Raw genomic sequence first — 15,286 nt, 5'->3', positions numbered from 1 at the left:
GTACCTTTCCAAGATTATTCTTTCCCAGTCATTTCTTTCCTGAGATGGAATCACCCCATTTTGGGCCCAGAAGCAGTGAAGAACTTAAATGTCATCAGGGAGAAGTGCTGAATGGACCACTCTTGTCTTTGACAAATTTTGCTCTTGGCTGAAACTTCTCCACTATAATGTTTAGATCAGACGATGAAAAGAAAGTAAGAAACAGGTATCCTTAAGACATTGTATGACTATTATTTAGTAAAAATTTTCCCACATGGAATTGAATAAGTAAGTTATGGAGCAGATTCAGAGAAAGGTATTTAAATGTCCATTCAATGAACTAAACTTTATTAGACAATGTCACTGTGCTTTCATATGTTATTTTTTATTACACACGCGCGGGCACGCGCACACACACACCCTTCACCCCTAAACCCCCTTAACGGAAACAAGCACACACCCTGGACGGGAGGTATTAAAAAGGTGTGATCCCCTTGCTTTTAGCTTTGAGCAGATGGCCCATGGTTTGAGGCGGTTGCCTCCGCAGGCTAGGCCTTTACCTTCAGCACCAAGGCCAGCGCACCTGGCTCCGCGGGGCTCCCAGAACCTTCACCATTCCGGGACTCTCATGCCCAGAACTGCAATAAAAAATGTTATTTCTCAATGAAATTCACCTTCCTAACTCATGAATTGCGCTTCATTCATTGCTCTTCACGAAATGGTCATTGCTACCAGCAGGAAAAGTGTGAGACAAGGAGAAATGAAAATGTCCAACTATTGGAGACCTGGCCCCTTACACACGTGCACACAAGCGCGCACACACACACTACCAGATGGTCAGCATGTTGGTTGAGTTTTGCTCTCCTCACTCCTCAGGGACCCAATCCCTCTTTACACGGGGAAGCAGTTGGGAAGAACATTCCTTTCCTCCAGTCCCAACAAGGAGCGATTCCTGCTCAACGATTGGGAGGGGAGGGACACCAGTGCTCAGGTCTCTGAGTTTCTGAGATTTGTCCTCTCACGGAGGTTTTTATCCCTGGGGCTTATGCATAGTTTTTGACTTCAAGGCACACAAAAACAACCTACCCAAAAGATTGTCGTTCCCAATTAAAGTCCTAATGAAAACAACCCCGCGAGGAAGACACATCAGACATTGGTTCCCATTTCATGGATGAGAAAACTGAGCCCAAGAGGTTAAGCTACTTGCCCAAGATAACACAGTGAGTCACCGACAAAGACGAACCCCAAAGCTGGATTTCCAATTTTCTCTTCTGCTTGTCTTTCCTCACTAAGATGCATATATTTACCAACTGTCACCACGATCTGCAATTCTTCGCCCCTCCCTCCGTCCCAATTATCTAGAAACAAAAAGAGTAGAAAATCGAAAATGAGATAGAGGTCGGCAGGGGCATGAGGCCACGGATGGCTGCTGCTTCCTTGCTTCCTTTTTTTGAAGCCAGAATCGACTCTGCTCTTGCTCGATGACAGCCTCTCGCCTGAGGCTCGGCTCCTGGCCTCTGCGGGGGTCCGCGCAATCCGGGCGCCTCCAGCTGTCCCCCTCCTCCGAGGGTCGCTGCCGCAGAGCGCAGGGCCAAGCTGGGGCAGACCAAGGGCGGCCGGGGTGCTCGTGCCGGTGCCAGCATCACTGCCGGAGCCGCCCTGGGCGCACTGCACCCAGCGCTTCTTCTCTCACTGGTCCTGTGCCGCTGCTCCTCCTGATACTTGGGGGACCGCAGGGAGGCCGAAGGACAACTGGGGAGCCTCGGGGCCGCGCCTGAGGCCCAGAGTCTGGGCTGTGCAGAGCTTGGAGCCCCAGCTTCCCCAGCTCCCTCCGGGGTTAATGCTCGGTGCCAGGGAGAAGCGCAGGGTTCTTTCCGCCTCCTCCCCAAGTGCACCCGGGCGCGCTTCCATCTGATTAGAATGTTTCTTCCATCTTATTAGAATGACAGTAGCTTTCAAGTCATTCATTATGAGAAGTATTTTAGTCTTAAAAGAAAAAAGGGAGTCCCACTGTAATTGTGAGTTGTAATAAATGCAAACTTCTGGTGCCTTCCTCTGCGGCATGGAAGACAGTAAAAAATGTGTCTCGTCCAAACGCACCCCCTCTCCAAGCCCATTGTGAAGTCAGTCGCCAACAAAGGGGACATGTGAATATTCAACACCGACTCTTTCACTTGTTTTTTTTCCGGAATCCCTGAGTCGCCTCCCCCCTCCCCCTCTTTTTTTTTTTTTTTTTTAAATGGGCGAATACCTGTTCAAGTTTTAAAAGCACATGGAAATTGCCCGCGAGCGACCATATAATTTGATTTGCCAGGCAATCTGCAGAGCGATCGCACGTCATTTATAATGTTCATTGAGCATTTTGCCTAATTGTGTCTGTCTCTGAAAGGGCAGCGCACCCCCTCCCGACCGCTAGCAGCACAAGTGGCGACATTCCCATGGAGCGGCCGCGCCGCAGCTTGCCGCATTCAGCGCCGGCGGCCGGGCCGCGCGCTTCCCCTCCCGGACGACCGGGAGCGCCTGACACTAATAGCTCGCTGCTCAGGTACGAGCGGGCGCCGCATTTGACTCAATTCAATTCACAACCGGCCGCGCTTGCAGGTGTCGCCTTTTGAAACCGCCATTCAGGCGGCCGCTGTTCACTTCTCGCTGCGCCGCGGGTTTTGTAGAAGCGCAAGAATGGGGCTGATTATTCCCGTGCCCACATGCCGCCCCCACACGCCCCCACCCCCGTCCGGCGCAAGGCTTTCCTTGGCCAAAAGAGGCGTTTAATTAGTTCTGGGGCCTCGGAGAGCCAGCGTGGCCGACAAAGCCCGGCTCCCCAGGTAACCCGGGTTCCCTGCGGACCCGGGAGGGGGCGCGCGGGGCCGGAGCACCGGCCTTGGACTGCGCGCTCCCTCCGGCGACACTGCCGTCCCCCTGGCCTCCGGCCCGGTCCCCCGCAGGACGAGGGCTCGTCTGCTGGACTTGGGTGGCCTGGGCCAGCGCCGCCTGCGGTCCCCGAGCGCGGCTGGCTCTAGGGCGCGGCGCCCTCTCCCCGCCTTTCGGTGCCCAGAGCCAGGCCACCGGAAAAGAAGGCAGAATGGTCGGCAAAAGACAGGTGGCCGTGGCGTCTTGCATGATACTTGTCCTTCTTCCCTGTTCCCCATTTTGGGGAAACATTGGAAACACTTTTCTCTTTATACGCATTCGCGTCTCAGCACCGAGTGCTCCAAGCCCTGCGCGCACCGCCGGGCTTGGGAGGCGGCAAATGGCTGCCTCGCCGCCGCCGCTACTAGTGACACTCGGCCGCCAGCCCCGCCCAGGACGTGCACATCTGACAGCACTGGCCCGGGTCCCAGTCACTGGGTCACCCACGCCACAGGTACAACCGCACCCAATCCAACCTGGCCCTCGGAGGGCTGTGCGCGCCGATCTGGGATCGCGCCCCACCGAGCCGGGCCTTTGGCTGCGCCGGGGCCCAGGCAGAGTCATCCCGCCTCTCGCGGTGCCGGGAGGCGGGACACACCGCGTGATACCTTTGCCGTGGGGTGGACGTCGGCCGTGGGGCGGAGAGCGGGTGTCCCACCTCGCCTTATCATTTGATTTCCGCCAGCGTCTGAGGACTGCGCACCCAATTCGTTCCACTCGCTGCGCTCTGTGAACGAGCGGCGGGGAGGGCGGAGGCGGCAGGGCTTGGGGAGGGCCGGGTGGTCCCACTTCCCCGCCCCCGCCCCGCCGGCCTCGCAGAGCACAAGTGTTGGGATTCCCACGGGCAGGCGTGCTCTGCGGCTGGAGGCCTGAGCGCCCAGGGCCCAGGAGACGTGGCGGACACAGAGGGGTTTGTAGACACGGTGACCTCCGCGCTCCCGCTCTGAAAGGGCCTGAAAGGAGCCGTTTATGGTGCATTACCAGTCAAGGGCTCAGGTACCAGCGCCTTGTGTCGGGAACCCGGGCGGCCGCCCGTGCTGCAGGTGTCTGCTATAAAAACGCCCCGGGAGGGGGAGGGCAGGCCGCCGGAGAGGGAGCCGGGGAGGGGCCTCCGGCCTGGCCTGCTCCTGCCACTCGCGCGGTTTCGCTCTTGCTCTTCTGCAGCCATAGCAGCCAGCCAGGGGTGCCGACGGACGTCCTAGGGGTCGGGACAGAAAAAGCTGCAGGGGCCTGGCTGCCCAGTCCCGGTTTGGTTTCAAGACTAAGGGCAGCAGGAGGTCACAGGACGCTTGAACCTCTCCGGGGAGGCAAGCGGTGTGCCGGGGAAGAAACATTTTGCCCACACGTTGGGCTGCTTGGGCCTCCAGAAGCCTGCCAGGATTTAACTTGAACTTTCCAGGTAGGCCTGCCCTCTCCTTGTCTGTCTTCCTGTGCAAAGAAGGGCCTGAGCCCAGGCGCATTTAGCAGCTGTTTCTGGTTAAACAGCAGTGTGGCCTTCTCCTTACTGACCTCTCCCAAAGCCACAGTCACTCCCTGACCAGAAGAAACCACGAAAGGTACGTTAGCTTCTTTGGGCTGCATCAACAGCTATGCCTTTAGTGGATCACTCCTGTACCCGTCTGTGCCCCGAAGACCTGACAAACCAAGAACTTGAGCCCCCCGCCCCACCCCCACCCCTCAAGCTGGCTTTTAAAGCAAAACCTTGAAATGCTTTCTTTCCTTAGGGAGTAAATTGTGAATGGAGTTTACTCCCTAGGCAAGCCCCAAAAAGCCTTCACAGGGCGAAAATACTGAAAAAGAAAAATAGCACAAGAAATACTGCTATGATATTAAGACAATTTAAAAAAGAACAAGTGGTGTTTAATAATACTCAGGGCCAACTTGAAGAAAAGATTAAGGAGACAGAAATGTTGGGGGTGTCTAAAGGGAACTTCAAAAAGTTTTAGAGCTTGTCTGTCTTGTCTAATATTAGCTGGAAACTTCCTTTCCCTTAATGTAAGTCCACCACCGTCATTACTTTTATATGCGTCATCAATTATTAGGATTCGTTTTTGACCAGATAAAATAAAATGATTTTCTTAAAGTAATAGAGAAGCTGATCCAGGAACAAGGAAGTTGGCCAAGGATAAGGAAGATGGATGTGTGTCTGAAAAGGATTGTTTGAGAGGAGAATGAAGGGGAGAAAATGGATTCCTCCCAGGGTGAAAGTCTTTCCCATCTTCAAAAAATAACAAAAAATCACCCCTGACCTTTCTCTTATCACGTTCACAACTCTACCTCTTAATAAGTTCCCCCAGATAGGTGTCTCAATCAAGTTCGTTGCCTTTATTCAGTCTTCATCACTCTGCACCCCAGTCTCACATTGAAACTGTTTTTAATCATTTTCACCAGCAATTTCCATGTCCCTCAATGTAGGGCCAATTTACAGACCTTAGTTTGCCTAAAATTGCAGTAACAGGCCTACCATTCATCCTGATGGCAAAAGCAGAATCCTTAGTATCATATTTTCCTTCTCTCTTTTTCCAAGTCCCGCATTCAATAAGTTCAGAAGTCCTAGTAATTCTCTTTCCAAAATCTCTCTCCATTCTGCCCAGTCACCACCCAGTTCAGTCCTTCACAATATCCCAGCTGTTCTGCTGCCACAGCCTTCTGCTCAGTCTCCCTGCCTGTAGTCCTGCCTTGCTTCCATCCATTCTCCACACCGCACCCTTTGTAATTGGTAAACTGGATCATGCTATCCCCCTGGGTAAAACCATTTGTCAGCTTTCTATTCCCAAATTAATTATATGTAAGTTATAAACATGCACTGCTTTACAAATCAGTTATATATATTACAAAGAATGCATAAGACACACAATTTTTCTTAAAAAGATAAAAATATAGATGATAGTTCTGATAGTTTCTTCCCGTACCCCTATAAGGTTTATCCAGTCTGGAAATGACTATCTATAGGATGCCCATCTCCATAACACAGTTTACAAGGTCTTCTTTGATCTAGATCCCATCTACATTTCCATCCTTAGCATCCCTCTTTACTTCATCCTTAATAAAATTCTTTTTTAAATAAAATTTTTTATTTCTTCAAATTTCAAGATGATCATTCTGTTTCATGTTACTGTCTACCTCTACTCCTCATTTTCACTCCTCTGTATGCCCCACGGAAAAAAGGATCTGTGTTCTGCTAGTGTTTAATGCTAGCAACAGACAGAACAGTACATAGAAGAGATATTTCCCAGCACAGAACAGGTGCTTAATAAATGTGTGTTACATACATGAACATAGTGCTTCTTTGAGGCAGCCACGTTTTCTATGAAATAACTAGAAATCAGAGAAAGCTGATCCATAGAAAATGAAAAGGATGAATATGTGCAGAAGGAAACAGAGAGAAGCACAGGAAAGATGGAGACAATGTCCAGGTATCTTTCTAGATCATGATGTGTTGACTAGGATACAAGTTTAGCTACTCTATTTTAAAAAGTTTTAAAATGTGAGATACAAGTTTATTTATTTCTCATAAAGACAAAACGAAGCTGGATAGGTATTCCAGGCTTGGTATGGACTGTAAATGATACGGAGGACTTCAGTTCCTTTTGTGTATTTGGTCATCCTCAACATGTAGCGTTCAACTCATAGTTCACAGTGGCTGCTCCAACTCCTCCTGTTGCCTCAGCATTCCAACCAGTGGAAACAGAGGAAGTGACAACATAGGACATGTCTTTCCCCTTCAAAGATTGAATCCCAAAGCTTGGCCTCATTTCTGGTCACAACCCATTAATTAGAAATTAGTTTCATAGCCACACTGAGCTGCCATGGTGAGCAGGGAATGTAGTTTTTATTCTGGGTAGCTATGTGCCCAGCTAAAATCCTGGAGTGCCATTAGGAAAGGAAGGAGAAATTAGGTATCAGGGGAGAATCTTCAGTTTCTACAACACTTGGCACTGCTGCCTCCTGAGGCCTCACTACATTCCTGCTATCAGATTCTAGGAGATGCTCTGTATCCCGTGATGTATCCCCCTTTTAAAGTTTAACTTAGTTCAAATTGGCTTCCACTACTTAAAACCAAAAGATTGTAAACAAATCCACAAAGGTACTGAGTCTCTATGCAGTGACACTAGGTGCAGAATACTACATGCACCAACCTAGGTATGTCAGGTGGGCTAGGTTTTGCTGCAGTAGCAACCCCCAAATCTCAGCAGCTTCACACAACAAAAGTTTATTTCTGGTCCAGGTTACCCATTCTATGAAGGTTTGCTGGGGAACCTTGTTCATCAGAGTCACTCCAGGTCCCCAGCTGACAGATGTTCTGCCCCAAGATGTATGTCCACAATCAGTACAGAATATGGAGGCAAAAGAGATAAACTGTGCACTGGCTCTTAAAGTTTCCTCCCAGAGGTACCATGTCATTTTCACACATCTTTCATTCGCTGAGCATGTCATATGGCCACATTTCACCTTGAAGAGGGTAGAGAAGTGTAAGCTATCATCTGCCTGGAAGAACTAGAGTATCTGTGGTTTGCTCCAGTGGCTCCCAAAGCCTAGGTATGGTGGAAGCTTTCCCGGTTAATCTTTTTTTTTGTAAAGCATCCAGAAAGTATAAAATAATCTATCTGCACCTTCCTTTCTTCTCTGCTCAAACTTGTCCAGCTGAAGACGAAATGTACTCTCTAAGTCCTGGAGACCTCTAAGGTCAATGACAACATAAATCCCTCACATCATTTTAAATTTGAGCAGGGAAATATTATATAACAGATGATGCATTCTCAGCTTTGGTTTCATCTGGGACATCCCTTAACATTTTTAGGAGTCTCTGCATATATTCCTAGCACCATCTTGGATTTCTACAATGGGTTTGTACTCAGGTGTAGTAGATAACAAGCTTCTGAAAAAGAAAAAAAGCCAGAATCAGGAGTGTATTAGGATACAGAAAGACATTCTACCATGAGGTGCACACAGGGAAATCTATTTCTAGAGCTGGTATAGGCTAAATAAAAGTGAGATTCAGTAGACACGAGGAAATCTCTGTCTACCCCCAAAATGCCTTCAAATGACTGCACTAAGGCCCAAATGCCAGATTCAAAAAATCCCTTCCTGTGATTTATGGCATTACCTTTCAAGAATCCTAATCAAATCCTGGGGAGGGAATGATGTGGTTGCTCTGTGTTGCTCATACCTTAGGGGAGCAGATGTTTTCCTTTATGGCCTCTAAGTGAGACCAATGGCCCTGAAGTAATTGGCTTCTAAAGAGGGCAAAAAGGATAATTTGGAGCACTGGGCATTCTTTGAAGACACAAGTCTTGGTGGGTCATCCATGTGTTCACCATGAGGCCACTCCATGCCTGGGATGGGGCTGGGGTGTGGAGGCGGGACTAAGAAAGGAGATGCAAAAAGGCACACTGGAAGGTGCAGAACCCAGGCTGTGCTTGGGGCTGAGCCCCTAACATCTCATGGATTTGCTGGGGATATCCATGGGCTATTCACAGCTCTAGGCTTTTGTAAATATGTTCAACCTCCCAGAAGCACATTTCTGCCCCTCCTCTTGTGGTCATGCTTCCTCAGGACTGGCTTAGCTCAACGTTGTTCCTTTTATTTTTTCCCCTGAGATGGAGTCTTGCTCTGTTGCCCAGGCTGAAGTGCAACAGCACAATCTGAGCTAACTGCAACCTCTCCCTCCTGAGTTCAAGCAATTCCCCTGCCTTAGCCTCCCGAGTAGCTGGGATTATAGGCACGTGCCACCATGCCTGGCTAATTGTTGTATTTTTAGTAGAGATTAGGTTTCACCATGTTGGCCAGGCTGGTCTCAAACTCCTGACCTCTCTGCCTGCCTCAACCTCCCAAAATGCTGGGATTACAGGCATGAGCCACCATGCCTGGTCAACATTGTTCCATTTTTGAAGCTCTCCCTGTCCCCTCATTCTTATACCAACTTATACCTCAATATAGCCCTCACTGAACTGGATCATAATTACTCACTCCTCTCTTTACTACACCAAGAATGTGTTAAGGGGCAGAGATTGCACATATTCATCTCTGTATTTCCACATCTATAACACGGTCACCTGAACATAGTTGATGCTCAAAACATATTCCTTAAAGCAATAAATAAATTAAAACAGCATGATTTGACATTTTCTCAGCATTTCTGTGTTTACAGCTTCATATATAATGATGAAAAACAACAAGATTATTCAGCTTAAAAAAAATACCTAAGTGGTCGGGTGTGGTGGTTCATGCCTGTGTTACCAGAACTTTGGGAGTACAAGGTGGGTGGATCACTTGAGCCCAGGAGTTCAACACCAGTCTGGATAACATGGTGAAATCCCATCTCTACAAAAATTAGTTGGGTGTGGTGACATGTGCCTGTAGTCCCAGCTACTTGGGAGGCCAAGGTGGGAAGATTGCTTGAGCCCAGGAGGTGGAGGAGGCAGTGAGTCATGATCATGCCACTGCACTCCAGCCTGGGTGACAGAGTGAGACCTTGTCTCAAAACAAAACAAAAAGAAAACAAACTTAAGTGATTGTTCAGCATTATATAGAGTAGTAGTTTCCAAAGCAAGTAAGATGTTCTACTGAGGTGCAGGAAGAATTTTAGAACTTACATCTTTACTCACCTTCTTAAAATTTATTTTTGTGCATGTTGAAAAATGTACCCAATGTATTACTGCAGTCCTATTTGTGTGCAATTTAAAATATATAAAGATACATATATTCTCAAGAGGTCATACTCAAAACTGGTAATGATAAGGTGCGTTGGGCACAGCTAATCTCCATCTCCCCAACACACACTACTTTTCTCTCTTTCTTTGATAACATTCTAAGTTATAACTAGAAACATGCCTACCAACCTCAAGACTGTTTGTCTGCATCCCTTGCAGCTAGATGTGGCCATGTGATGGCTCAGGCCAATTGAGTGTGACCAGCCTCGATGTAAGCAACCTTCAGGTCATGGGTTCTTAAAAGGAAAGAAGGAAAGTGTGTCCTTTCCTTTTTCTTGCTGGCTGGGATGCAGCAATTGTAGGAGTAGGAGCAGCCATTTTAAACTCAGGGATGGAAGCCATGTTTCAGGAGCAAGTTTCAGAGCAACAAGCTGCAAGGAAGCTTGACCTCCACCCATGTAGTCATCATATAAACTTTGGATTGCCTATGCTAAACTATTACATGAGAGAGACATAAATGTTATATTTTAATCACCCTTATCCTTAGACAGGTGTTACAGAAGGTAGAACACTTATCCAAAATAATGCAAGGTGTATAGTCAAAAAAAGAACTTTTAAGTTGATACAGATAATCAAGGCTCAAGGTGAAAGATACCAGTGGAAGAGAGTGCTCCAGTTCTTCTTTGAACCCCTGTAATATCACTTCTCATGCATGCCTCTTTTTTTCTTTTTTCTTCTGTACTTTATAGACATTTGATTTAAAAAAAAAAAACGTATTTATTAGCCACTGAGTGTAGGGGAAGCAAGATGGGAACTGGCATTCATTGAATGCCTGCTGCGTATCAGATGCTTTTCATAAATCATTTACTTTACTTTCCACAACAATCCTTAAGGTAAACATTGTTATTTCTTCCCCTTTCACTATCCAATGAAACTAAATCTAAGCAAGATTAAATAGTTGATCCAGGAACAGACGACTATAAGGACATTTGAGCAGATATTTGGATCTGAATTCAGGTGATATGGGCCAAATGTCCATGCTTTTCCATTCTCTGCCCTTTCATGTGTGTTTCTTACCTTTCCAACTCTTCTTCTTACATCTTCTCCCTCTTATTTTACTTCACTTCCTTTTTACTTTCTTCTCCTGTCCTCTTTCCTCTCTGCTATCTACCTCCTGAAGCCAAACATCTGTATTTGGTAATCATCTGGAATAGTATTTCTCAATCTTGACTTTAATATGTATATATATTCATGCCTGTACATATGTGTATATTCCTGTAGACATACACATATGTATGTACTTGTATAAAATCTCCATAGAGATTACTTACATTGCACACAAATAAGACTGTAGTAATACACTGGGTACATTTTTTAACATGCACAAAAACAAATTTATACATTCATGGAAAACAAAACAGCAACAAATAAAAACATTTATGGGCTCTCAGTGTCACATTCAATAATTATTAATATGAAATTAAGTAATGTACTTAAGTAATTTCATATTAATAATTTAATTAGTAATTCACAAATACTTAGAACATCAGAATAAACTCTTTCTATGTACTGCTCTTAGATAACTACAAAGCCAGACAAAATTTAAAATGAAAAAGTTTATAAATCAACAAAATTCAAATTAACCAGCATTTACTATGATAGATAATATGACTCTGTCATAGTGACATATGCCACCTACAAAGCTAACATGGTATCAGTTCCTCTCTTCAGTCCACTGTGTGCCACGGGATAGTTCTACCCCAGTTTAATTAAACTACCATGCTAGCTTTGTCTGTCTAGCTTGTTGTGCAGCTATTTCATCTTTTCTAGGCACAAGCACAATCTTTGTGTGTTTTCTTTAGCCTGCAGTAATTAAAGTTGCCTGATTGGCACCCCCTAATCTTAAACATGAATGGAAGCCCAGATTCAGGTCCCATGTCCCATGGTAGGACCAAGTCCTAAGGTGCTCATCTAGATGTTCCAGCAGACGCCCATACTTCACTGTCATTATTTTTAAAGGTTATCATCTAAATGATATCACAAAATTAAAAAATTGTTGTAATAAAACTGTGGAGCTTTCATTGAAGAAATATGGATCCAGAAAAATCAGAGTCCCACAGAAAGGAGAGGTCCAATGATAGGTCCTGCCAGGAAACTCAATCCCAGTAATGGAGAGTCCCCTTGTTATGAAGAGAGAAATGGCTATAAATACTGATTACAGAGGAATGAGCAGATTGTGAGGCAACCGTGTCCCATAACAAGCCTGGCTTATCCTTCAGATAAGAAGTGAAACAAACATCCTTGGCTTCTCTGCAGGGCTGGGGAGAGTGAGGGAGTTAGACGGGGAAAGCTGTCTCCTCCTGGGCTCCTGCACTCACAGTCTTGGAATCAGTCTAACTGGTGACTTGGAGAGGGACACTGCAGAGGAGAAATGATAAAGATTGGCCTGTGGGAACACCTCCCCCGCCTCCCGCCCACCATCCTGAGCATCTTGCCTTGTTTTATGTTTGTTTGTTTTTAAGAGGCAGAATCTCACTTTGTTACCCATGCTGGAGTGCAGTGGTGCATTCACAGCTCACTGCAGCCTTAACCTCCCGGGCTCAAGGCACCCTCCCACTTCAGCCTCCTGAGTAGCTGGGGCCACAGGCATGTGCCACTATGCCCAGTTAACTTTTTTAATTTTTGTAGAGATGGGGTCTCACTACATTGCCGAGGCAACTCCTGGGCTTAAGTGATCCTCCCACCTCGGCCTCCCAAAGTGCTGGCATTACAGGCATAAGCCACCATGCCTGGCCAACGAACTACTTTTCTGGTCCCCACTTTAAAGCCAGGATCATTAGCAAAAAGCTGTAACTAGATATAATCCTGACTGCTCCAGAAGTCATGAGAATAGCTGAATAGAAGTATGCTGCATCTTCCAGTGTAGACAGTGAATTAAACTCAGTATTTGTTGATATAGTCATTGATACTCTCCACTATGAATCTAGGAGGTAGGATGCGGTGGCCAACACCTGGAATGACTCCTGTGTGATTAAGCAGGCTCCCACTTCTCACGATGACTTACACATATCCATTCCATCATGTATTGAGCACCTACTACTAAATAACTTATTAAGCAACTACTACTATGTGCCTGGCACTGTTGATGTGCTTTATATCTGTTAACTCACTTAATCCTTACAATAACCCAATGAGGTAATATTAGGATAATTTCTTTTTGTATATGCAGGAGCAGAGGCATGGCTAGGGACATGCAGCTGCCTATTTCTTGAAAAGCATAAGCAGGAAAACTGTACACTTGAGATTTCAGGCAGCTTTCCCAAAAACCTAATGTTTCTTGGCTAACATTGGGCACTTTTGTGCTTGAACCAGATGTGGTCTGGCATATGTTTCTTCAAGCACAGATTAACCCAGAAGATGAAGAGTTTTTTGCTCTAGACAAGATTTTAAGGGAACAAGAGGAATAGTACTACTACAAAAAAAAAAAAAAAAAAAAAAAAAGACCACAAATAGAATACAAAGGCAGTCAAAGAGATACAGAAAGCATGAACTGAATTGTGAGTTCTCAGATGAAGCGAGTGGTGCTCAGTGAACATGAAATTACCCAACAGTAAAGCCATGTGATGAAGAATCATGCCACCATTAAAGCCTGCCAGTAAAGGGATGGAGAAATTATGAGATGCTGTCCAGTGAAAACTGTAAGATATAGAACTAGAAATACACAGAAGAAAATAGACCAAAATGTTAACAAACAATAGTCACCAGTAGGTTGTGCCATTGCAGACAATGCAGAAAATGTGGTGGTTTTCATGAGTATTTAGTAATTTAAAATGTGTTTTACATTGTTGAATCTCTCTAAACTTTATTCGACATTGACTTCATACAAGAAAAAGCATTGCATCCAATGCCACCCATTTTAGATTATTATGGAAGGGAGTCACCAAGGTTACTTGGCAGCCCCTGCGAGCCCTTGTTGTTCCCACCTACCAACTAGTTCTTGCTGATATTTTAAAATGGCACAAGCTACAATCCAGATCTCTGAAGGGCTCCTCCAGGGTTTATATAAAGACATAATAAACTCCAAAATTTTTCTTAAAAAAATAAGTTCATTAACTTTTTAAAAATTTCCTGCATAAAGGCCTACAGAATGATAAAATGGACTTTGAAGACTCAGAAGTGGGGTGGTGGGACGGAGGCTAGGGATGAAAAACTACATATTATGTACAACGTACAGTACTTGGGCAACAGGTGCACTAAAATCTCAGAATTCACCACTATACAATTCATTCATGTCACCAAAAACCACTTGTACCTCAAAAGCTATTGAAATAGTTTTTTCAAAAAAGAATGTTCAAAATAAATACAATATACAAAGAAAAAAATATTTTTTAAAAAGGAAATTTACACCCCCCCAGAAGTCAGTACTTTCTAAAAGCTGCTGTGGTGAAGCCTACCTTATCCACTCGGTTAGTCAATTAACCTCTATTATTGGGGCCTCACCATGAACCCACTAAATATAAAAGTCAGCTAAGTTCAAACTCAAGTAGGTTGTATACTTCAAAATAGCTAGAAGAGAAAAACTGGAATGTTCCAAATATGAAGAAGTGATAATTGTCTGAGGTGATGAATACCCTCAATTACCTTGATTTGATAATTGCACTTTGTATGCTGGTATCAAAATATCACATGTGATCCAAAAATATGTATAATTATTATGTATCCATCAAAATTAAAAATTAAAAATAGTTTTAAAATTTAAAAATCCTGCATCTACTTTCACATATCTTAAAAATCAAAAGATTCAAAGGAGTATACAATAATTCTATCCACTAACCACTCAGTTCCTTTCTTGATGCAATAATTGCATTAGTTTCTTGGGTATCCATCTGGAGGGTTTTTTTTTTTTTTTTCTTTTTGAGACAGAGTCTCACTCTGTCACACAGGCTGGAATGCAGTGGTTCCATCTCAGCTCACTGCAACCTCCACCTCCCCGGTTCAAGCGATTCTCATGCCTCAGCCTCACCAAAAGCTGGGACTACAGGCACGCACCACCATATCTGGCTAATTTTTGTATTTTTAGTAGAGACAGGATTTCACCATGTTGGCAAGGCTGGTCTCAAACTTCCAACCTCAGGTGATTCACCCGCCTCGGCCTCCCAAAGTGCTGGGATTACAGGCATGAGCCACTGCACCCTGCCCATCTAGAGATATTTGATGCCTACACAAACATGCTTACATATATTCCCTGTCTTCTTTGTTAAATGCAAGAAGGAACATACTAGTCACTCTTGCTTCTTTCACTTAACAATACATCTTGGAGACATTTCACATCACCAAATTAAAAAACAAAAATAACAACTTGTTTTTTCTGGCTGCTGCATATTCCATTATACAGATGCACCATAGTTCATTTAAGGCCCTACCAAAGGGCATGAAGACAGAAAACATGTATAGCTTTGACAAGAAACAGACAGAGAAAAAATTTTTTGTTTCTATTAAATTCATTGTTGTTCTTTCCACTGCTCCCTTTGGAGGCCAAGATACAGACATCCAGTAATAATGACTTGCAGTGTTTACATTACTAAAGTTCAAACACCTTGCCGAATAACGAAAGCGAAGGACAAAGCTCAGAAGCTTTGCTATTCATCAAATAAACCCTGGCATGACAGAAAATGCTTATTTGGATAATTATATCAGCATTTAGGTGGTTCTCACTTTAAAAGTTAATGTTTAACAAGGAGAAA

This window comes from Papio anubis, chromosome 11, assembly GCF_008728515.1.
Source record: "Papio anubis isolate 15944 chromosome 11, Panubis1.0, whole genome shotgun sequence".
Lineage (NCBI taxonomy): Eukaryota > Metazoa > Chordata > Mammalia > Primates > Cercopithecidae > Papio > Papio anubis.
This window is presented reverse-complemented; position numbering follows the sequence as displayed.